Source organism: Scyliorhinus canicula, chromosome 5, assembly GCF_902713615.1.
Source record: "Scyliorhinus canicula chromosome 5, sScyCan1.1, whole genome shotgun sequence".
In the NCBI taxonomy this organism is placed as follows: domain Eukaryota; kingdom Metazoa; phylum Chordata; class Chondrichthyes; order Carcharhiniformes; family Scyliorhinidae; genus Scyliorhinus; species Scyliorhinus canicula.
Genome location: NC_052150.1, coordinates 69,698,154 through 69,711,627, shown reverse-complemented (window position 1 = coordinate 69,711,627; position 13,474 = coordinate 69,698,154). Strand labels below are relative to the sequence as shown.

Below are 13,474 nucleotides of genomic sequence, written 5' to 3'. Positions count from 1 at the left end.
CTGGAGGAAGCCCACGCAGACACAAGGAGAACATGCAGACTCCACACAGATAGTGACCTAAGCCGGGAATTGAACCTGGGACCATGGCGCTGTGAAGCAACAGCGTTAACCACTATGCTACCGTGCCGCCCCTGTGCTAACCCTCCACAAAAGCTAATTTGTGTTTATCTTACAAGTTGATGTGATGTGGGGATGCCGGCGTTGGACTGGAGTGTGCACAGTAAGAAGTCTTACAACACCAGGTTAAAGTCCAACAGGATTGTTTGGAATCACTAGCTTTCGGTGTTTTGATCACTCACCTGATGAAGGAGCTGTGCTCCGAAAGCTAGTGATTCCAAACAAACCTGTTGGGCTTTAACCTGGCGTTATAAGACTTCGTACAAGGTCAGAGTTGAAAGTGGAAAAAACTTTAACGATGAATGACCAATTCATAATCTTCACTAACAACACAGGCTACAGATCAAAGAGTTACATTGAAGGTTAATATAATTATCATAGAGATGGGATATGGGATACTTTGCTTATGTTATCCACGTGTATTCACTGTCAGAAGCAAGCAATCCAGTTTGGGAAGCAAATAAAAGACAGCTGCAATATTTGGGTTTGGTGTAGGAACAGTTCACTGGAGTGGAGAGCGCCAGGAGGGGCTGATTATTAATCAGAGCTGCACTTTCAGAGAAAATACTAACGTGTTCACCAGGTGGAGTGTGGGTGAGCCTCGAGCCCAGTTTAGATTTTATCAGGGAAAAAAAAAGCAGGAACTGTATCTAGCTTGTAGCTGAGAAGACATCTACAGTGGTCCTCGGAGCCTTGTGGCAGAAAGCAGTCAGCAGACTCAACCTGAAAAGATGAGGGGAGGCAGTTGAGTATCAGCCAGAAACCAGAACAAAAGTTCACAGACCTGAGGTCTTAAAAGTTTGAGAGGTCGCTTAACCAAAAAAACTAATGGAAGAACCCTGTAGAAGTCTTACTCAGAGAATCACTGGAGCACTAAGGAGAATTAAAGTTAATTCATGAGGGCTGTGGCAGACCAGTGAGTTGGTTCCGACAGAAGTAACTAAATCTTCACCATTGTTGTAATGTATAAGAGAATTCTTGAGGGGTGGTGGTTGGGGAAGTTAAAAGTAGAACGGCATTCATAGCATAAATGTTTATAAGCTTTAATTCTCGTATGCAATAAAGTTGTGTTTGTTTGAAAACACAAAGTCTTATGGCATAGTTGTCAGTTAATCTCTGGGTCTATAGATTTCTCTCTAAATGTTAACGGCCCCTAACAGGATTCACTACTCACAATGCAGTCTCCTCTACTTTGAGTAGACTATACATAGATTGAGTGATCACCTTGCTGAATATCTCTATTCAATCTACAAGCATGATCCTGAGCATCTGGCCACTGCCCTTTAATTTGCCTCATTGCTAACTCCGATCTCTTGGTCTCCTACAATGTTCCAATGAAGTTCAAAGGAAGCTCAAGGTACTGCACCACTTCTTTAAATAGGCACATTTCAAGCCTTCTGCATTCACTAATTTCAGATCATAACTACTGCTCCTAATTTTTTGAAGTAGCATCTGTTGAAAGCAGCCATTAGCAGTTCCTGCAGCCCCATTTCTTGTCTTTGAACTTATTGCATTACCAATGGCTTTTGCCTTTCTCCATCATCTCCTTGGCAATTTATTTGCTCCTGCTTCGGCCCTATCACATAACTATCCTTGTGTTAGTTGTAAGGGTCCTTCCTGCTGATTCCCTTATTTCCCCTTTCTTTATTTTTGCCATTATCATTTTTGATCCATGGATGCTTAATGGACATGTGTCTTTAAGTCAAGCAGCAGAGAGGAGGAGGAATTTAAGAGGTTGCAACATTGTATATGGTGCTACCTTTGGGCAGCAAGATTCAGACTTCTCGACACCCGAGAGATGTGGTGGGACCCGGTTCGATTGATTGGCTGGTGGCCAATGAATTGGCCAAAAGACCATATTCTGCCTGGTAATAGGTGGTGATTGGATCCTACCCAAGTGGAAGAGTTTTCAGAGACCCAAAGAGCTCAGTTTGAATCCTGGACACACAGGAGAAAGAACCAGCTCTTCATCTCTCTCTCTTTCTCTCTCCAGAAAGGTTTTGATGAATTGATACATTTCTGAACCTACAGGGAATCTGAATGAATGAATCTACAATGATAAAGATGACAGGTTGCAACCAGAACTGGATCCGAAAACTTACATTTAAGGAAGGTGTGCTTAAAGGAAACCATCTGAAACAAAGACTCTTTTTACTTTAACTTGATATTTCACTCCGCCCCTCCCTCTGTATGTCTTTCTCGTTTGTGTGTGTGTGTGTGTATATAAAAGGTGGGAGCAAGTGAGGGATCAGAATCAAAGCCAGAACCTACAGGAAGCGGCATAAGCAACTTTCCAGCACCTGCAAGAACAGTTGGAGGAACCAGGCATCATTAAGAACAGTGGATAGTGCCAACAAGATGTGGCACCCAGGCCAACACTGAAAGGGTGGAGTCTGCAGTGGAGGGCCCGGGGCAAGAAATCAGATCCATGTATCAGGACGTCCAATGCTTGGGCCAGCCTGTACTGTCGATGTATGAGGTGCAGGACAGGATAGCCCAGTGTCATGCGAGAGTACCTTTAGGAAATGGGTGTTTATAAATTGGTATGTATATAAATATCTGTAGTGTGAGTACCTTTAAGAAATGGGTGTTTATAAATTGGTATGTATATAAATATCTGTAGTGTGAGTACCTTTAAGAAATGGGTGTTTATTACTGCAGTGATGTCAGAGGGTGGAGCTGGGCTGTCTGGATAGCTGCAGTCACAGCCAGCAGGGGTATTAGTCTCTCTCTCTGTAATCTAAAAACTGTAAATCGATCTTTTGGTGATTTAAAACTAATAACTACTCTCAGTAGTGACTTTAACTTGATGTGTTTCTGTTTAAAGGTTTTTTTAAAGTCTTCTGGATGTTAAAAAGACCGCTTACGGATTACTTAGTGTTGTATTCTTTGGGGGTTGTATTTAATGGTTGCTAAGATGTTCACTGTTTGTTTTAAAAATATTAACTTGAGTTAATAGAATAAACATTGTTTTGCTTTAAAAAAATACTTTTTCCATTTCTGCTGTACCACACCTGTAGAGTGGGTGGTGTGCTCCCCATACCACAATCTATTAAAAGTTGTGGGTCAGGTGAACTCCATGATACACTTTGGGTTCTCCAAACCCTGGCCCATAACACCAGTCACAGGCAGACATGTATCGGGCCCACATGGACATTGCTGCAGCGCTCCAGATCTTGGCCCATTCACAAAGGGCATCGATAGCATTGGCTGGATGCTGAGGGATCTTAGCCAGTCACAGAGGGGCATGTCTGAGGCACTTAGGGACATAACACAGTCACAGAGGGAAATGACAGAGGAAGTGAGAGACATGGCTCAGTCGCTGAGGGACATGTCCCAGCATTCCATTGCCGAGGGTATCGAGACCATGGTCCAGACGAGGGTGGGCCACCAGGACTGACAGCACATTCCAGCCTCCCCTTCGTCCCATGGAGCAGCCTGGGCACCAGCGAACATCCCAAGGGAGGAGGAAGTGATGGAGCCTCTCCGGTGCCTCCTGCAGGGGATGAACTGGAACACCTCAGCCCTTCCGAATCCCCCCACCTGACGCTGGCACATCTGCTGGGTAGCAAGCAGAACAGGCTGACATGTCATCACCTGTGATACCCCAAAAGTCGGCCAAGCCCATCCAGGTCCAGGCCCACCACAGGACGTATGTTAAGGGGATCACAGAGCCGAGGGCAGGACAAACTGCCTCCACTTCTGATGTACAGTCTGGGGAAACACTAAGGAGCAGTAATTAACCTAAGTTAAGGATGATAGATGACACTTAAGTTGACACGGGTGAGGTAGAGAGGAGAAAGTAAGGGGCAAGGGCACAGTAAGTACTCACATTAAACACTTTTGCACCACCAGTCCGACCTGCATCCAATTTCTGTCTCAAGGGTGTGAAGGTAGGGCTGGGATTGAGTGTTTTGTGGCAGCCAGGTGGGCTGGAAGGGTGAGGGTTGGGCACCTTGGACACATGAACATCTTCACTAAGAGGCGGCAGGGCATGGGGGCAGCAGTGTGAGCCCGCTTTGTATTACAACACCCTCAGTGAGTTGTGAACCCTAACCATTCATCATCTGCCTCAACTCCTCCTCTCCCTTCACCCCACCAATATATTTGGGACAGTGAGAAGGAATGGCCAACACCTATGCAGGGATCACCAAGACGGACGGTGACAGGAGTCAAACTTTGTTAGACAACAAGGAGCAGCAGTCATGGGAAGGGGTGGAAGGCTGGAGGGGGGGGGGGGCGCGGGGAGGTAGAGTACAGGACTAAAAGAGAGGGAAGGACTGAGGGAAGTGGTGGAAAGACTAACGAGAGGGAAGCGCAGAACTAAGGGAGAGGGAAGGATTGAGTGGCTCAGGGACAGTGGATTTTCTATGTTGGGGGGCGGGGCATTGAAGTTGAGGGAAGGAAGGTGGTAGGGCTGTGGAGCTGCCATTGGTCTGGCCTTCTAGTTGGTAAATCGGGAGGTGATCAGGTTGTCCCATGTGCGGCGGCCTTGGAATCCACATTGGCTGCCCTGCCAGCTCAGGCTCCATGCCCGGGTCTGTCTGGAGACCATCCTTGTCCTCCTCATCAGATGTGGCCTTCGGTTCGTCCTCCTTCTCCAGCATGTCACCGTGCTGCTACGCTATGTGAGGAAGGATGCAGCAGGCCACCATGATACTCAAGACCCTCTGAGGGCGATATTTGAGACTCCCATCAGAGCGGTCGAGGCATCAGAAGCACATCTTGAGCACACTGATGCACCACTCATATGACACTCCTGGTTGCTGCATGTGTCTCGTAATAACGGTTCTCCGCCTTGGACTGTTGCCTCCACACAGTCGTCATTAGCCATGACCTCAGCGGGTAACCCTTGAAGTCCACTAGCCAACTCCTCACCCGAGGGACCACCTGAAAGGTGCTGACAACTGATGAATGGACCAGGATGTATGCATTGAGCATGCTCCTGGATATTGCAGGTAGATATCCGTGATGTGCACCTGGTATTCGTGCACAATTGCACATTTCGGGAGTGGAAGCCCTTCCTATTTATGACAGGCACTCCATGTTGAACTGGTGCTCGATGGCGACACGAGTGCCATCGATCACCCCCGGACCTGCGGCATTGGTGGCACGTCCTGCTGCCTGGATATCCTGATGGGCCCAGTTCTGGTTGAATATGCATAGGGCATTCATAACAGCGCAGATGCCTGGTGTGCAGATGTTTGCGAGATACCACGCAGAACCCCGGATGAGCCCAGGAATGAGCTAGAGGCAGAAAGGGTCAGGGAAACCATCACATTGACGGCTACCAGGAGCATGTTCCCTGCTTCATACCCCAGCACTGACAGTTGTGCCACCATCTGGAACTGGTGGGTGCTTGACCTCCCTGGTGAGCAAGAGTTGTCAGCAGCACACGTGGTCTGGCAGTTCCTCGAAGGACAGGCGCTGATGGTATAAGGGGTCGATGCGACCTGTTGGAGGACCGGCACTTGAGCTTCTTCAGCTGGACCCTGCTCTTATGGGGCAAGCTCCTCTTGTGCAGGCTCCTATCTGGACCGACTCTGGCACTCTCGCCACCGTGCATCAGCAACGACAGCAGCAGCCATGTAGACAGTGAGCATAGCTGGCTGTAGTCCAAGATCCATTTCTCTGCAGGGGAAGGAGGAAGAGAGAGAGGGAATGTCAGCAAGAGAAGGATTACCTTGACCATCCAATGCCACCAGATTACATGGTCACCCTGCGTTGTACTGCTGCGCCACTCTCAACAGGTCTCCACACCCTCCCACCCTTACCTTTGAGATAATGTTGCCTACACTGTACCCTGGTCCCCAACAATGATTGGCACCCGGCTTGTGACATAGGAACCTCTATCCTCACCCCCCGTCCCTGCCAACAGGGGTACCGTTGCCTGCCGCAACCGGTATTAGCAATAGTTTCTGTGGCCCCTATTCTATTTCTCTCTATGTAGTCTACTGTGGATCTCTTCACTGGATGAGCCTTATGCTCTCCCATCAGGTCAGGGGCAACTGGTTGTGTGGTGGAGATGTTCATATTGTGCAGTCATTCGTCTCCATGCTCAGAGGCTGGTGTGTGAGCAGGACTTACAGATGGCGATAAGCAAGTGATGGGTCCCCCTTGGAAATACTTGCACCAAATCATGCCAGCGTGACTCCCAGGTGTGAGGGGTGGAGCATAATGGTGTAGAATTGGGCTCAATCTGTTAATCAGATTTAAATACATGCAAATCAGGGATTTGCATCGTCTCGCCAGCACAGGGAGAGTAGCTTGCTGAGGCTGGCAGTGGGGCAGCAGAGTGTTGCAGTGGGTCTCGCACCAGGCTCCAATCCAGTTTGTCGGGCGACTCACCATTCTCCGCCTGGTCGGGAATCTCAATACCGGCATTGGGCAATGGAGAATCAACCCAAAGAAGACATGTCTGTTCTTACAGGTGGGCATAAAAGATACTATTGCTAAGGGAGGGGAAATATCTCCAGAGACTTGGGGCACAATTTAACAGTCTTGTCGCGCCTGACTTGATGATATGGCGATGCCGTTGAAGCTCATGAAAGGCCACTCGCAAGATTCGCAATTACGACCAGTCGACGAACACTCTGTTTGCGAGACATGTACTCACCACTCGCGTTCAGCAACCGGCAGAGACGATTGAGGACTTCTGGCGTGCCCTTATCCCTCTAGTACGGGACTGCGACTGCCAGGCCGTCTCGGCCACGGAACATTTGAATCTCCTCATGTGGGATGCCTTTGTGACGGGTATTGCATCGGACCCCATCCGGCAACGACTGCTGGAAGGGGCCACGCTCGACCTTACGACGACAAAGACTTTAGCGCTCTCAATGACGGCCGCTTCCCGTAATGTACAATCGTACCCCGCCCGCCGCGCGGCCCACCCATCCTACCCCTTGTGGACCCCGCAACCGACCTCCCCGACTGGGGCCGCTCCCGCGCAGTATACCTGCGCTGCTCGCCGCACCGCGCACCCTGGGGGTCCCCGCTGCTACTTCTGCGGTCAGCAGAAGCAGCCCGCCAGCACTGCCCGGCCCGCGCCGCGACCTGTAAATCCTGTGGCAAGAAAGGCCACTTTGCAGCGGTGTGTCAGGCCCGCGCAGTTGCCGCTATCGCGCCCGAACTCTCCCCCTCGCCTCAGCCGATCGTGCAATGGGCCCTGCCGTCTGCTGCTCCCGGGGCCACGTGCGATCAGTGGGCGCCGCCATCTTCCTCCTCCGACTCCATGTGCGTTCCATGGTCGCCGCCATCTTCCCCGCCCCCGCAACGTGCGTTGCATGGCGCCGCCATCTTCTTCCCCACAGGTACTTCAGACGCCGCCATTTTGTCCTCCCCTCGGAACTGGACCACGGGACCCGGGTCGCTGCTGCTACTCATCGGACTCTTCGAGCAATCGCCCGCTACTCGCCTCCATAACGCTCGACCAATCCCGTCCTCGCAACCTGGCCACCGCTTCTACGATGGTGCTTATCAACGGCCACGCGACCTCCTACCTAATCGACTCCGGGAGCACAGACAGCTTTCATCCATCCGGACACCGTAAGGCGCTGCTCCCTCGCGGTCCATCCCGCCAACCAGCGGTTCTCCCTTGCCTCCGGATCCCATTCTGTCCCGATCCGGGGCTTCTGTCTGGTCAAACTCACCGTACAGGGCGTTGAATTCAACCGTTTCCACCTGTACATTCTCCCCAACCTCTGTGCGACGCTTTTACTGGGCCTGGACTTCCAATGTAACCTCCAGAGCTTCACCCTCAAATTCGGCGGACGCCTACCCCCCCTCACCGTTTGCGGCCTCACGACCCTCAAGGTTGACTCTCCCTCCCTCTTTGCCAATCTGACTGCAGGTTGCAAGCCCATTGCCACCAGGAGCAGACGGTACAGCACCCAGGACAAGGCCTTCATCAGGTCCGAAGTCCAGCGGCTGCTTTGGGAGGGTATTATCGAGGCCAGAAACAGTCCCTGGAGAGCCCAAGTGGTGGTGGTTAAAACTGGGGAGAAACACAGGATGGTCGTGGACTACAGCCAGACCATCAATCGGTACACGCAGCTCGACGCGTACCCCCGCCCTCGCATATCTGATATAGTCAATCAGATTGCACAGTACCGGGTCTTCTCTACTATTGACCTGAAATCCGCCTACCACCAGCTCCCCATCCGTAAATCGGACCGACCCTACACGGCCTTCGAGGCGGACGGTCGACTGAATCAATTTCTTAGGGTTCCCTTCGGCGTCACTAATGGGGTCTCGGTATTTCAACGAGAAATGGACCGAATGGTTGACTGGTACGGACTGCGGGCCACGTTTCCGTACTTAGTCAATGTCACCATCTGTGGCCACAAACAGCAGGACCATGACGCCAACCTTGCAAAATTTCTCCACACCGCATCTCTCCTCAACCTCACTTATAATAAGGAGAAGTGCATATTCAGCACAGACCGCTTAGCCATCCTCGGCTACATAGTCCGAAACGGACTACTGGGGCCCGATCCCGACCGCATGCGCCCCCTCATGGAGCTTCCCCTCCCCACTGCCCCAAGGCTCTCAAACGATGCCTAGGGTTCTTTTCTTACTACGCCCTGCGTGTCCCACAATACGCGGACAAGGCCCGCCCACTGATCCAGTCCACGCAATTTCCCCTCACGGCTGAGGCACAACAGGCCTTCGCCGGTATTCGCTCAGACATAGCCAATGCCAGGATGCACGCAGTAGATGAGACACTGCACTTCCAAGTTGAGGGCGACGCTTCAGATGTCGCCCTCGCCGCCACTCTAAACCAGGCAGGCAGACCCGTGACATTCGTTTCCCGCACCCTCCATGCCTCCGAAATCCGAAATTCCTCTGTTGAAAAGGAGGCCCAGGCTATAGTTGAAGCGGTGCGGCACTGGAGGCATTACCTGGCCGGCAGGAGATTCACTCTCCTCACAGACCAACGGTGACGGGCACCGGGTTGCAAGATGGACACTTGGTTCTGTTTTTCCCCTCCCCCTCTGTAAATAGATCACGTTTATGTATTATAGTTTCACGTCACCCCCGCCGGATTCATTTTTTACAGGGGGTGAATGTGGTGATCTACCACTGTATATATATGTGTGTGCTTGCATTAGGGGATGTACGACAGTATCGGTATTACAGGTTTTCCGGTAGGCCCCTGCCAGCTAGCTCCGCCCACAGGGAGCAGTATAAATATTCATCAGTTTCCCCGAGATGCCATTCTACAGCTGCAGCCGAAGGAATAGCATCTCACGGTAATAAAGCCTCTCTTGTACCGATTCGAGTCTTTGTGTGCAATTGTTAGCGCCACACCCCCAAGAGGAAAGTTGGATGCACTGGCAGAGGGGGGGTCTGGAGTTCATGTTTGGGTGGCTGAGGGAGTCGAAAGAGCGGGACGCCATTTTAAAATGGCAGTCCGAGCCGTGAGTCGTCTTCCTGCACTGGCGAGCTGAGCTCGTCGATGTAGGAAATGGGGTAAGTGCAGATTCAGCAGGGCATTCCTCGCCGAGGCCAAAGAAAGGGCAAAGTGCCATTAAATAGCGCAATGTTTCTCGGTGCTGCGGGCGCTGAGAAACACCCCATTAAACGAGCCCAAAACACTCGGGGCGCGATTCTCCGCACTCACGACGGGTCGGAGAATAGCGGGCGGCGCAAATTTTCACGGCAACGCTGGTCCGACGCCCTCCCGCTATTCTCCGAACCCCGCACAAACTCCAAGTCGCCATTCCCGTCAAACGCCTTGAACGCGCCCCCGACACGACCAGAATCGCTAGTTTTTGGACCTCCGCTGTTTTCCGGCCCGGATGGGCTGAAGTCCCGACGTTATCACGCACTGTTTACACGGCGTCCAACACACCTGCTTTTCAAGTTCGTCAACCAGTCGTGCTGGCTGACGACAGCTTCGAGGAGGTGAGCGCACCGCTCAGCGCTCCGCTCAGCGCACCGCTCGAGTCTGGCCACAACGGGGAAGGCATCCCTGAGAACGGGAGGGGGTCCAGAGCGGGGGGGAGTGGGGGAGACGGAGGGGAGGGGTGGGGGGGGAGAGTGGGGGAGACGGAGGGGGGGAGTGGGGGAGACGGAGGGGGGGGAGTGGGGGAGACGGAGGGGGGAGCGGGGGAGATGGAGGGGGGAGTGGGGGAGATGGAGGGGGGAGTGGGGGAGATGGAGGGGGGAGTGGGGGAGATGGAGGGGGGAGTGGGGGAGACGGAGGGGGGAGATGGAGGGGGGGGGAGTGGGAGTGGGGATGTGTTAGGTAGAGAGTGAGCGAGTGACCCGTCCAAACCCGTAACAAAATGTCTGCCACCATGCCATGGCGTGCCGGTCACAAGGACAAGGCCGCTGCTTGCCCTGTGGCTTATGGGCACAGGCCACTGACGCACCGGTGAGGAGGACGTAGTTAACTGCCCGTTGGATGCAGAAAGTGACCAGGGGTTAGGCTGACCGCGTGTCAGCAGCGCATCCAGGCCACCGGGACACACAGGTATCCCGTGGCAGGCGGCTGCCGAGGTGTCGACTAACCTCCGTCTAACATGTCCCGTTTCTCTGCCCCCACCACCCTTCTGTAGGTTAGCACAATGTATGTGAACAGAACGGCTATGTTCTGCGCAGTGGTTGGGGCCGCTGTACTGCATTTGGCGATGCAGCAGCATCCACACCCACAACCTGCAGTGGATGCAGGGCCAGCTGCAGCAGCAGAGGGAAGGGCCGAGGAGTTGCCAGTCGTCGAGCAGCATGGGGAGGAGGAGGAGAGAGTGAGGGTGCAGCCACGGCGTCAGAGGCGACGACCAAAGCCGAGGGTGTACCGTGTCCGGGTCTCTTTCCTAACAATGACGGACATCACCTGCAGGAAGAGACTCCGGCTGAGTAGGCAGACGGTGATACATATCTGTCACCTCGTGGCGCACCTCGCCCCACGTGGAACGGGGGGAGGACACGCGATCCCAGTTGCCATCAAGGTGACGGTCGCTCTTAACTTCTATGCGACCGGCTCCTTCCAGTCTCCGAGCGGGGACCTCTCCGGGATCTCCCAGTCATCGGTGCACAGGTGCATCCGGGATGTGACCGACGCCCTCTATGCCATCGCTGACCGCTACATCACCTTTCCCGAGGACCAAGCAAGTCAAGACTCACGAGCTCGTGGATTTGCCAGCATGGCCGGGATACCGAGGGTTCAGGGGGCAATCGATTGTGTTCACGTCCCCATGCGCCCGCCTGCAGGGGACAGGGACGTGTTCACAAACAGGAGGGGGACATACTCCATGAATATCCAGGTGGTATGCGACCCCCACATGAGGACCATGAATGTCTGTGCAAGGTTCCCAGGGAGTGTGCATGACTCCTACATACTGGCGCAGTCGTTCATCCCTGCGATGTTTGAGGGACGTCCCCCCCCGGCTGAGGGGCTGGTTGCTAGGCGACAGGGGTTATCCGCTGAGGTCTTGGCTGATGACGCCTATACGGAGGCCTCAGACCAATGCGGAAACACGATACAATGAGTCCGATGCAGCAACCAGGGGTGTGGTGGAACGCTGCCTTGGCCTCCTGAAGATGAGATTCAGGTGCCTGGACCGCTCCGGAGGGGCCCTGCAGTACCAGCCCGACAGGGTCGCTCGCATTGTTGTGGTCTGCTGTGCGCTGCACAACATCGCGATGCAGAGGGGAGATGACCTGCTGCAGGAGGCGGAGGGAGAAGCCAGTGGCAGTGGTGCCAGCACAGAGGAGGAGGGGGAGGAGGAGGAGGAGGAGGAGAGGGAGGAGGAGCAGGAGGAGGAGGAGGCTGGTGGAGTGGCGGGCGCAGAACGCAGACACAACCCAGGTGCTGGTGATGTCCAGGAGGCGGCACGACGGACCCGGCGAGGACGGCGGGCACGCGACGCCTTGGTGGCAGCACGGTTCACGCGTCGCATGTGACGTCCCCGCTGAACACCAAACCACCACCTGCATCGCTAGTCGTGCAGAGGGTCAACACACAACTGCCACCACCACAACCCACCCCCCCCCACCCTCTCTCAGTGTACCCTGCTCCACTTCGACATCAGCCTTACCACTGGGTCCAGACGGTATGGCACAACATTGATGGCTGTGTCAGCGGGTGTGATCAGTACCATGTGAAATGATGACAGCCCGCTCTGCGAAGAGCTGTGAGCTCAGAATCGTTAGAGAGAGTCTGACCCATGGCAATAGCTGAACCATCCACCTTGGTGGCCGCTGAATTTGTCACGGACACTCCATCACGTGCCCGCGTGGGCTAGCTGTGGGAGGGGGTGGGGGGGAAGGGACTGCACACCCGGCACCGAAGTTTCACCGCTCATCAACCCCAGCAACACTCGGTCACCATCATGATTCCTGTGGCTGTGGAACAATCACACGGTTTTACAAGTAAGGTGGAACAGTGCGTTTAATGTTAACAATAATTTACAGGTGCCCTAGCCCCTACAACTAAACTGTGCCCTTCACCCGTGCCAACTTACTCTGTGTCTCACTTTGCTGCCTTACGGGCCCAACCACTACGTCTACGTGAGTCCCCAGATGATACAGCAGGAGTGGAGGAGGACTGCTGCGAATCGCCCCCCTCGACTCGTTTCTCCTTGGCCAAGCGTTTCCTGGGGCGGCCCGGCCTTGATGGGCCAGGCTGCTCTGCGGGCGTGTCGGGTGACGTTGTGCAACCCTGCTCTGCCTGCTGCCCACCCGATGCACCAGGGATGGGATGGGGGGAGGCCGAGAATTCCGGGACGTCCCGTGATGGACTTAATGGGGCGGGCCCCGAAACCTCCTCCTCCGTCGGGGAGCCCGGTGGCCCCCGGGCCTCACATTGGGACAGAGGTGCGAGCGGAAAGGTGCCCCGTCGCGCCACCGACACCTGGCGCTGCCAGTCCTGGAGGCCTGCGACGGTATCCACCAGGATCCGAAGGTTTGCAGACATGGAGTCCAGGGAGTTAGACATTCCCGCCAGGAACTGTGCGACCTCAACCTGTGAGTGCACGACGCCATCCAGCACATGTGTCAGGTGGTTGAAGCTCTCGGCGACTGACTGCTGCGACTGTGCCATGACCTGGTGAGACTGGGCCAAGGCCCGCAGGGCACCGGCAATGTCGTTTTGGCTCTGGCACATTGCTGCCTGTGAGAGGGCAACCCTGTCCAGGGCCGAGGATGACGTGTGAACATTAACCCCAACGCCTTGCATAACCTGACCCATTGCCTCCACCGCGGATGCCATCCGTTCGGTGTCGGACTGGGTCGCTGCCATGAGCGGCACCACTCCCTGCTCGTGGACGCGGTTCGACTCCTCTAACAACGTCTGCAGAGCCAGGAAGACCGCCCTCATCCCGTCATTGTTTCCCTGGATTTCTTGAGGCATCGG

General features: G+C 54.2%; 1 protein-coding gene across 1 annotated transcript in view; it reads right to left on the bottom strand.

The window, feature by feature from the left end:
* The window catches only part of LOC119966035 (A disintegrin and metalloproteinase with thrombospondin motifs 16), a 320,047-nt gene that overhangs the window by 168,904 nt on the left and 137,669 nt on the right, over positions 1-13,474 (bottom strand). The gene's annotated exons all lie outside the window — the stretch shown is intronic.